Source organism: Grammomys surdaster, unplaced genomic scaffold (assembly GCF_004785775.1).
Source record: "Grammomys surdaster isolate TR1022 unplaced genomic scaffold, NIH_TR_1.0 133, whole genome shotgun sequence".
In the NCBI taxonomy this organism is placed as follows: domain Eukaryota; kingdom Metazoa; phylum Chordata; class Mammalia; order Rodentia; family Muridae; genus Grammomys; species Grammomys surdaster.
This window is the reverse complement of record NW_021604591.1, coordinates 3926197-3935694: the sequence shown is the minus strand read 5'-3', so window position 1 is coordinate 3935694 and position 9498 is coordinate 3926197. Positions and strand designations below refer to the sequence as shown.

At 39.6% G+C, this 9498-nt stretch overlaps 1 protein-coding gene across 1 annotated transcript in view; it reads left to right on the top strand.

The window, feature by feature from the left end:
- Positions 1 to 9498, top strand: part of M1ap (meiosis 1 associated protein) — a 79433-nt gene that overhangs the window by 22200 nt on the left and 47735 nt on the right. The window lies entirely within an intron of this gene.

Sequence of the window (9498 nt, the reverse complement as noted above, 5' to 3'; positions counted from 1 at the left end):
GCTACAAGGAGACTGTCACAAAAAAAAAAAAAAAGACAGACAGACAGATGGTAGACGCATAAGTTGCATCTAAAGATGGTAGATAGATGGATAGATGGGGGATAGATAGATAGATAGATAGATAGATAGATGGATTAAACTCTCACTCTATGTAACCCAGTGAAAGAAAAGTCGAGACCATAATAGTTTCTATTCCTACAAGAGGCAATAGCTGAAAACAAAGGAAAGAAACCAGGAGAGCTCTGCAAAGCAGCACCGCACACCCTGAATGATAGAGAACTGCTGAGATCTGCCCCACTGGACCTGCTTGTGCAAGCAATGATGCAGGAACAGAAGTAGGATGCTGAGTTCACTGCAGTCATGGCAGATCCACAGAGCTACCACAAACCAGCCTGATCTAAGCAACCACAGCTGATGCAAACAGAGGCAGCTTGAGTCCTAGTAGAATAAACCATTTCGAGCTAAAATGGTAAACAGTAGAGCAGGCATGACTACATCAGAGCCTCAGAGTTTAACCCAAGGTGGGGCTCCCAGCACTGGGGATAAAGTATCTCCATGAGTTCAGGCCAGCCTCATCTACAAAATGAGTTACAGGCTACCCAGAGCAAAAGACTATCTCTACTATCTCTAAAACAAACAACAAACAAACAAACAAATCAGAAATCCACTAGAGGCTGGCCAGTGGTGGTGCACGCCTTTAATCCCAGCACTTGGGAGGCAGAGGCAGGTGGATTTCTGAGTTCGAGGCCAGCCTGGTCTACAGAGTGAGTTCCAGGACAGCCAGGGCTGCACAGAGAAACCCTGTCTCAAAGAAAAAAAAAAAAAAAAAAAAAAGAAAAAGAAATCCACAAGAATGTGTAACAAACCAAGCTTGGGAAATTCAATCATCCAGTACCCACGAAACACTTGGGGGGTCGGGGGTGGGGGGAACTACCCATATTCTATTCCACGGGGAGGACTGGGGCTGAAAAATGAGGGAGTGCTGACACCTACTGGACACTGAGCAAAAACTCAACCCAAAAGGTAATAGATGTATTTATTCCCTTATCCTATCCACCAGGACACTGCATACCCAGGAATCTGGTTTTACGGGTTTGAACTGGAGCTCTAACCCTCAAATCCCCTGTGAATTTGCTACAGAAGACATCACAGGAGGAGGAACTCAATAGTATCCTGTCAAGGAAGAAATCCTGACTAATGTTAAATAAAATACATATGATAGATGTTACATATTACAGAATACATGTGAAGGCTCATTGAATTCAGAGGCTTATACATGTTGGGCAAGCACCATGTGGTTTCTCTTTTTTTTTTAATTAAGATCTCTGAGTTATATAAGTATCTCTTAATAGTTTTGTTTTGAATTTATGTTGCCTGATTAGGTTTCATGATTACTCTGTGTTCCCACACTCCTCCTCTCATCCTGTTGTGGACTCTCTATCATTCCATCCTCTCTTTTTCACATGCCTTCTCCCTTTACCTCTTAGATACAATTTTCTGTGACTTCCTTAAACTGTTGATCCTAACAATATCTCAGCTTCGTTCTTCCATCTGTTTCTCTCAGTTGCTCTAACACTGATCCCTGTCCTTCCTTGGCCTGTTTCCTAGCCTTGGAAACACACAGCACTATCCTTGTTTCTTTGTATCCCAGTAGTTATTAAAGTTAAATGACTGGTTTTGAATACTATGATATTTACATAGTGTGATGGCTTCTACAGTTAATAGTCTACTCTGGAAGTGGTATGGTGGATAGTGCCCAACACCACGCCACAAGGACGAGGTTGGTGGGGATTCAGCTACTGAATCACACCACTCACCGTGGGGAGGAATGACAACTCAGACTCACTAGTCCTACTGAAGTATTGCAAACACCTCAACTGGACAAATGAAGCTGAATTTTTAAATCCAACCAATGAATTGACCCTAAATGTACAAGTAACAATGAAGAAATACAACAGACATGAAGAAATCAAGACAATGGGACCCCTCTGGAAAATACCAATTCTCCAGTGAGGGATTCAATGAAAGTGAATCAGATGAAATTCTACACAACAAAAAAAAATAATTAAAAGAATAACCATAAGAATGTGTAATAAATCAAAGAAGATGCAAATATACTTCTAAATGAAATCAAGGAGCATCCAAATAAGCAGTAATTACAGAGATGGTCCACACCAATGCTTACTGTAGCATTATCCACAGTAGCTAAATTATGGAGTCAGTCTATGTCTCTCAACAGAGAAATGCATGAAGATGTTATCTATGTTCAAAATGGAATTCTATTCAACCACAAACAAGGTAATATCTTGTCACATCATTTTTAGGAAAATGAATATAACAAGAGATTATCTAACTAAGTGAATTAAGCCAGAATCAGAAGGACAAAAGTCACATTTTCTCATTTGTGGGTCTTGAATTTTATACAGATATATAAAATCATATGTCTACATGACATAAAGTAATAAAGTAGAAACAAGACTGTCTCCTGAAATGAAGAAGACTAGCAGGAATGAAGGCGCAGGGCTACATTCAGCTTCTCCAAAACCAAGATAAAAAAGATGATAAAATGAAATATTTAGTATTAAGAAGAAATAATTCATCAAGCTACAATTTGTGTGAAATTGGACTTGAGAAGGGTGAGAAGGAGGAAAATAATATCAGTTAGGAATGTGTATCTATAGCCGGGTGGTGGTGGTGCACACCTTTAATCCCAGCACTCAGGAGGCAGAAGCAGGCAGATGTCTGAGTTAGAGGCCATCTTGGTTTACAAAGTGAGTTCCAGGACAGCCAGAGCTACACAGAGAAACCCTGTATCAAAAAAAGAAAGAGAGAGGGAGAGGGAGGGAGGGGGGGGGGGCGGGTTAGGGAAGGAGGGAGAGAGAGAGAGAGAGAGAGAGAGAGAAACAAAGGTGTATGTATCTATACCCAAAAAGTAAAGAGCATCAAAAAATAAGTAAGTGATGATAAATGAAGATATATTTATTAGTCTTAATTCACAAAACAGATGACCTTGTATTCAAAATAATAGCAACAGCATGTTGGTTGTGCACGCACACATACGTTTAGAAGCAAGTGAAATGCATGGCATCCGTGATATAAAAGAGGGAAGAAAATTCACGATTGTTGTTGCATGTCTGAGAGTCCTAACCCATGCTGGCCTCACACTTGCTATGTAGCTGAAAATGATCTTGAACTTCTGATTCTTCTGACTCCACCTCCCAGGTGCTGGGATAGAAGGTATGATGCGACACACTGCCTGGCTCAAAATTATTATTTTAGCATGATTAAACTACCTGTAACAGTATAGTGTTATTTGAAAGTCGACTTGGATGGCTCGTGAATATATGTTGCAAGCTCTAGGACAGTCATTTTGAAAAGTATATATGGTCCATAAATCACCAAACCACACTAACACCGATCTCAGACAGAGATGGTTTATTGAACACACACCCTAAGACTGATTGAGCAGGATCATAGCTGAGGCTATGCCATTGAACATCTTTTTCTGTTGTGTTATAAAGAAAAGAAACACACAAAAAAACCCACAATGAACTTACATGCAGGAAGTGTTGCCTGGTGGTCAGTTCTGACTCAAGCCATTTTAAACATAATAGTTAATATTGACCTTTAACTTGATGGGTCATGTAAAGCTTTCTGGAATTTCTTAAGATTAACAATCCTCTTACAGAACATACAGAACACAACAGGGGATGTGGTCAGCAAGACCCTGCTCTGAGTTAAGGTATTTTTCTGTGTCAATGACTGGCAGGCATTTTACAGCAACAATATGAAATAGCTGGCAGGCATGGAACAAAATGGCTACAGCTATGCTTGAGGGACAGACCTCAACATATATATATAGCCTATGTGCTAAAACTAGGAAAGAAAATGAAATTATAGTAGCTGCTTAACTAACATGAGAAGTATGGCAATGTGGCTCAAGGTAGAGTGTGTTCCAAGCATGCAAAAAGCCCTGGGTTCGATCCCCAGCAGAACAAAGATAGAAAGGGAGAAGAGAGGGGGGAGTGTGAAACAGGAAAAAGGCCATGTGGCAAATATAAAAAAAGTGATAGTGTATTTCACTCAACAGTGTAAGTAATGAATTTGAATGTCAGTAACCTAGAAGCACTCGTTAAAACAAAAACATGAGAATAGACCAAAAGAAAGACTTGATTATGTTTTGTCTACAAAAAAATCCACACTAAAATTAGCTCAGTCAATAAAAGTGCTTGCTGCTCAAGCTTGAGACCTTAGGTGGATCCTTAAAACCCACAGTGGAAGGAGAGAGCAACATCTGAAAGCTGTCCTCTAACCTCCGTTCTTGCACCATGGCACAAATGCATGGACACACAGACACACACACCAATAAGAAAGAAAGGCAAAGCCAATGCATATAAAATAAAAATAAGTAAATCACTAGCAAAAAAGAAAAGCATGAAAATACAGCTTCTTGAAATTTGTGGAACACAGTAAAATTCAAGTACTTACAAGGAAGTCGCACTGAATCCATATATTAGAAAAAAATGTATATTTGATACTCTTAAGTTTCCACATGAGGGAACCAAAAATAGATGAGAACATACAGTCCAAGTAAGCAGGAGAAGAAAACTAAAGATAGAGTAGAAATCGATGAAGTTGAAATTTAAAAAGTAAAAACTGGCTTTTTGAAGTGATCAATAAAATTGATAAAGCCAGAGTATGAGAAAGGGGGAGGAAGAGAGAGAGGATACAAAGTACTAACATCAAAAATGAAAAAGAAACCATTGCTACAGATCCTATCACCTTAAAGGAATAATAAAGGAGCACTTTGAATAACAGCACACCTACAGTCTGGGAAAGAAAAAATAAAACACTGTTTTCTTCAAAAGATACACAAAATAATTAGCAACAACAAAACCCACCTGAAACCAATAGCAATTATAAGAAGGTTTCAAGCTACAAAATCAATAAAAAGTCTGTCATTCTCCTATATACATACCACAACAAACAAGTGGTATCTGAAATAAAAATAAACACACTATGGTTTGGTTTGGTTATACATACCTATAATCACAGCACTCTGAAGGCTGAGACAAGGAGGATTGCTGCCTGGGCTACGCAGTGAGTTTGAGTCCAGCCTGGGCTATGGCACTAGACTCTGCCATCAGAAAAGTAATAGTAACAAAATAAAAACACAATTTTTTATAACTCAATATAAAAATCTGTGATTAAAACACTAGAACTCTGGTGAATAAAATCAAAAACTGGGGTTGCAGAGATAAACCAGGTAAACCAGACATGGGACCGAGAACGAGGCCCTATAAGCTCCTTCAACTCCTTGAAGAGTCATGATCTACTGCACACAGTGTATGATCTGACACGGCTCACGGCACCCTGGTGAGACAACACAAAGGACCACAACACAGAGAAAAAGACAACACAGAGAAAGTGACTGCTTCCTCTGTCTTCACCAAAATCTACCCAGGGGATTGGACCCTCTCCTACAGGCTCATGGAGAGCAAGACAGATATGGCTAAACAGCACAGGTTGCACCTTGAATACATAAGCATACCCTAATTGGCTAAAAAGCTATATATACGCTTATGTAATAAACAGTAAACTTAAATCTGCACTCTGATGCTGGTCTCTGGAGTCTGAATCCCAGGCATCTTCGTGGGCTTCATCTCCACTTTCCCCCCACTTTCTGGTCCCTGTTCCCACAAAAGATACATGAGGAATTTCTATATTTGTGGATAAAAGGCTTAATATTATTATCAAAATGTCACTCTATGCCATGAGCTGTAGATTCATAGTTATACTCAGTAACCATATCAGAGAATTCTTTTGTGTGTGTGAGGAAACTGATTCTAAAATCGATTTGAAGTCCTGGGGATGTGACTCAGTGATAGAATTATGTAGAAAAAATTATGTAGAAATAGATAGAATTATGTAGAAAAAATTATGTAGAAAAAGAAAAGCGACCCTAAAGTTTATATGGAAACACAAATACCCCAAATAACTAAAGCAATCCTGAGCAAAACAGATGATACTGTAGGCATCACAACACCTGTCTTCAAACTGTACTTGAAGGTCTTAGTAACAGAACAGGTGATACTGTAGGCATCACAACACCTACTTTCAAACTGAACTAGAAAGCCATAGTAACAAAACAGCATGTTACTGGCACAAAACAGACATGTGGGCCAGTGGAAGACAGCAGATGCTCTACAAGTAAATCCACATAGCTACAGCTATTTGATTCCAGACAAGAGTATAAAAAACATACATTGTAGTAAAGACAACCTCTTTAAAATGGTGCTGAGAAATTTAAATACAAACATGTTAAAGACTAAAATAAGATCCTTTTCTCTCACCCTTTACAAAGATCAACTCAAAAATGCATAAAAAGCTTTACGTAAGACCTAAAATGTTAAAAGTTTAAGAGAAAAATTAAGGGAAACACTTCAAGATCAAGGCCCACACAATGATTTTCTGAGTAAGATTCTAATAGCTCAAGAAATAATACAAAGAACTGATAAATGGGTTACACTGAATTTAAAGGCTTTGGCAGAACAAAAGAAACAATCAGCAGAAAAACACAAAATCAGAGAATTATTTCTAGTTAGTTATCAGACAGGCGATAAGTATCCAAAATATATAAAGAACTTGAGCTGGAGGGATGGCTCAGTGGTCAAGAGTCCTTCCAGAGGAGTGGGATTGATTTCTAGCACCCAGTGGAATAAGTATCTGCAGTTCTGGCCCTTGAGGGCACCAGGCACAAAAAGTGATGCAGAGACATACATGCAGGCAAAACACCCACACACATAGAATAAAATAATACTGATTTTAAAGTTGAAAATATCATACATAGAAATTTTTAAATAAATTTTTCTTAAACATTAAATATATAAAGCACTAAATTTAAATGCAAATAATCCAAACAATAAGCCAGTGAGACGAGAAGACACTTCAAATGAAGGAGGAGCTAAAGGCCTTAAGAGACATCTCACACGAGAAATCCTAACAGTGGCAAGTAAGCATATGAAGAGATGATCCACATGGTGGGTCATCACAACAGGAAGTAAGCCAGCAAGTGAAGACCACTACACTCCTGTCAGAAGAGCCACAGTCCAGAACACGCTTGAAGCCAAATGCTGACAAGGATGTGGAACAGCTGAAATTTTCATCTGTTACTAGCAGGAAGACAACTTGATGTTTCTGCAGTGATTAATGTCACCTTGACAGGATCTGGAATCAGTTGGGGGACAAACCTCCAGTCATGCCTATGAGAGAGTTTCTAGACCAGATTAACTGAGGGGAAAAGTCACCCTAAATGTGGACATGGCACCATTCCATAAATGGAGACCCTGAACTAAATAACAAGGAGAAAGCAAGCTGAGCACCAGCATCTGTCTCTCTCTCTCCTTCCTGACTGTGGATGCAGTAAGGCTAGTCACCCCATTCTCCTGCCACCATGCTTTCTCCACCACCATGAGCCGTATCCCTTTGAACTGTAAGCCAAAATAAATCCTTCCTCCCTAGAGTTGCCTCTTGTAGGGTATTTGATAACAGCAATGAGAAACATAACTGATACAGTTTCTTTACCCGGCTGTCCTGGAACTCACTCTGTAGACCAGGCTGGCCTCGAACTCAGAAATCCACCTGCCTCTGCCTCCCAAGTGCTGGGATTAAAGGCGTGCACCACCACTGCCTGGCTTAACACACAATCTAACACTTACAGCTCTTGTATTTACCTAAAGAAGTTAAAGACTGTGCCCCCACACCAATATGTTTTTGTTTGTTCGTTTGTTGTTGTGTTTTGTTTTGTTTTGTTTTTTCGAGACAGGGTTTCTCTGTGTAGTCCTGGCTGTCCTGGAACTCACTCTGTAGACCAGGCTGGCCTCGAACTCAGAAATCCTCCCGCCTCTGCCTCCCAAGTGCTGGGATTAAAGGCGTGTGCCACCACTGCCCGGTGCACCAATATGTTTATAATTAAATTCAATCCATACTTTCCAATCTTGGAATCAACACTTTTTTAACTTTTATTTTTCATTTTTGAGACTTCCAAATATGCATATAATGTGTTTTGATCAAATCCACCCCCACTTCCTCCCCTCCAACTACTCCCCAATCCCCACTACTACTTTTACCTCCCAACTTCATGTGCTCTTTTTAAAAAACAAGATAACAAAACAAACCAAAAAACCTCTCAAGTTTCATTTAATGCTGCTTGTATGTGCAAGCCATCTGCTGGAGCATGGGCAGTCTCTCAGGGGCCATATCTCAGAAGAAAACTGACTCTTCCTCTTCCAGCAGTTGCAGATAGCTAGTGGTGGAACTTCATGAGCCCCTCTCCTTCTGTGCTGGAATTTCAATGATTTGATGGCTTGACCTTAGGTAGGTTTTGTACAATGTATTCACAGCCACTGAAATACAATGTCTCTCAGCAGATGAATGGATAACACATTGCAGTCCATCCAGACAATGAAATACTATTCCGGCACCTAAACTAATGAGCTATTGAGTCACCAAAAGGCATGGAAAATTTTTAAATGTACATTACTAAATAAAGGAAGCTAGTACAAAAAAAAATGACACCATTTGTGAATTCTAAATACACAATACCCTGGAAAAGACAAAATTATAGAGACAATGGAAAAGGTGACTGGTGAGCTATTAATATAGTTAAGTAGTAGACTATATGCCTAGCAAACACAAGGCCCTGGGCTCAATCCCCAGTACAGAAGGAAAAAAGTGTAGTGAGTGGGATGGGCAAGTAGGCACAGAGGATTTTTAAGGAAGGGAAGCGCCTTGTGTGAAAATATGTAATAGAGCCGGGCGGTGGTGGCGCACGCCTTTAATCCCAGCACTCCAGGCGGATTTCTGAGTTCGAGGCCAGCCTGGTCTACAGCGTGAGTTCCAGGACAGCCAGGGCTACACAGAGAAACCCTGTCTCGAAAAACCAAAACAAAAAACAACAACAACAACAAAAACCCATTCGTTTCAAGGGCATAAAAGATTCTAGTTATACACAAAAGCCTTAATATTTCTTCAGGTCTAACCTTCTGGTCAAAGGTTAAGTACAGTTTAAAGTCAAAAGAAATCATTTCTCTGGATCTGTGCTAAGAAAACAGAATTCATCTGAGAAGGCTACACATGGGCACACCATTGGGAGAAGATCAATGGGTTCTCCAGGATAGAATGCACATGCGTGAATGGACCCTAAGCTCCTCTAGTCTCCTGGGAAAGCAAAATGTTCTGAACAGAGGAAATGCTACCAGTGTTTTTTTTTTTTTATTGTAAAGACTGAATAAAAAAAACTAGAATACATGTATAGCTTTTCAATGGTCACTGTCTAGACACTGTCTACAAACTGTCTAGAACTACTAGAGAGGACTCATGATGGTTATCTGTCCCCCTAGAATCTATCACATGAAGTTTGATTTGTATCACTTCTTAACCTTTTGATTAAGATCAAGTGAAATTTTATTTGTAAGTTACCCCTCTCTCTCTCTCCCT